The following is a 2,311-nucleotide window of genomic DNA, read 5'->3' as shown; positions in this document are numbered from 1 at the left end:
TAAATTAAATTTAACTAAGACTACATGGAGTTGTTGTTTTCTTTGTTTTATATCATTGCATATTTCAATTTCTTTTCTTGCATTAAAAAATGGAAGGTTGAGAATGGATTTCTTTAACATATTGTCAGTTAGGTTGCAGTTAATCTCAGTTGTATTTTCATAGGAGAAAACATAGAGACAATGAAAAAATATTGAGTCTTTGGTTCAACGATCAAGCTGCTAAAATCATGAAAGGAGTCTTTGTGCTTTCTTCAAGAATTGACAAACCATTTTGTAAGTACGATGGTTTCACTACATGAAAGTGTGTAGCGAAGGTTTACATCAATATTGTGGACTTATCATTGGTTGAAAGTGTGAGGATTCCATAAATGAAAAATTTACCACCATATTACATTTTGGATGCATGTGGTTCGGTGTGCATTTGACTTGTAATTTTCAAAGATTATTTTTCTGCCTAGATGTCTTAGATGTGCAATGCAAGTCATACAAGAGTGACATGCTTGTATTTTTTTTTTCCAAATAGAAACTTTCATATAAAATATTATGTATGAATCTATATGGAGATTGTGCTTAACTATTTTTTGATTTTTCAATAACTGAATAAAAACGTTTCATGCTAAAATAAAAGTGATAGAATGGTTCAAGATCTGAGTTATATGGAGATTGTGCTTAACTCACTTTTTATTTTTCATTTTTTTTTTGCTATGTAAACACAACTTAGATCAACTACAAAAGCTAACTTGTAATGTGTTGAAAAAACAAACTCTTCTGAACCTTTCATTTTGTAATGGAAGAAAACAAATTAAAATATCCAATGATAAAGAAAAATTTGCAGCCAATAATATAATAGAAGACAGGAGATCATCATCATAATTGTGGTAAAGTAGTGGTGTTTCTACTCTTATTTCTTAGCATAGGAAGCCCATCCATTTATCAGACCATTGGTGTATTTCAAGTAATAATATTCTCAAATTCAAAAAAACAATTAAATAAACTTTCTGTAGACTTACTCACCAAATTATTAACATTGTGTCGTGTTAGATTTATTATACTACATAAAATTTTCATTATATACAAATTATAATTTTTTAATTGTCATTCAAGGACTTTCTAATTATTGAAGAGTATGTAAAGGCACATATTTTTGTAATAGATCTCTACTTGGAATTTTTTGAAGTAGTTTCATTATGTTACTACTTCACTCTTAATTTTCTTTAGTTTTCATGATGGTATGCATTGGGGGATGGAGGTCCCGTGCAATTTTCACTTGGATTCATTTGGTGAAAATGTCCACACCATCAAAGCCCTATCATTCCTTTTTTAGTTATTTAAATTCTGGATCTCTATTTAGCTTTAAATTAAGGGCTAAATTTTCACTAGTTAGTATAATGTCACATAAGGAAATCCAAACTTTTGTTTGCAGTGTGTTTCTTCAATTTTTCTTTTCTGTGAATGAAAAAGAGAAAATCATCTTTCTTTTATTTTTTTTTGTCTGCAAGTTCCATTTTCTACTCACTATTTCTTTTGCCAGATTGGTTGCAAGTTGTATGTTTGGTGAAATGCCCTAAAAAACTTAGGGTTTTCTAATTTTCAAAATCACAATGTGTTCCTTTTGTCATGACACCCTTGTTATCTTAGTGCATGTACAGTTTTAATAATAATGCTTTATTATATTCCCTTGCCACTCATTTTCAGAAATAATGTGTGGAATGTGTTGTGCATGTGGTCAGATTGTTCCACCATGTTTTTATATATGTGTTATTATTTTGAAAAAGTTCACCAAATATGAATACATTTTTACCTTGGTTGGCTTTAGAAGGCATGTTTTCTTTTAATGTTTTGTTGTGCTATGCATTACGATGCCTGATTCTCCTTCTCTTTGAGATACATGATAGTAATGATGAGATTCAAAATGACTTGATTTGATTGGCTTAAGCATTACTTTCTGTTATATTTTTTTTTAGTTGTCGACTACGTTAGAAGAGTAATATAAATTATCTTTTCAATCAAATAGATTGCATCAGTTGATCGAAGTATAGTAAATATGGTGTGAACATGCATGTAAAAGCTTGAAGTTGCAATAGTGCTAAGGTTTCTGGTTTTAGTTACTCCATATTGTTGACAATTAACTTGGGTTCCTACCTTTGTGATCTTTTAGTTTAATGTGCTAAGTTGTTTCAAGTTTGGTCTTTGGCAAGTGTGTACAAAGTTAGTACCTATCACTTTCTATATTTTTTGTTGTTCAGACCTCACTATGAAGACTAAAAGTTTCAAGTCTTTAATATGTTAGTTTTTAAATATTTTTGGAGGT

Source organism: Glycine soja, unplaced genomic scaffold, assembly GCF_004193775.1.
Source record: "Glycine soja cultivar W05 unplaced genomic scaffold, ASM419377v2 tig00105434_1_pilon, whole genome shotgun sequence".
Taxonomy (NCBI): Eukaryota; Viridiplantae; Streptophyta; class Magnoliopsida; order Fabales; family Fabaceae; genus Glycine; species Glycine soja.
The sequence above is the reverse complement of the archived record's forward strand: the minus strand, read 5'-3'. Positions refer to the sequence as shown.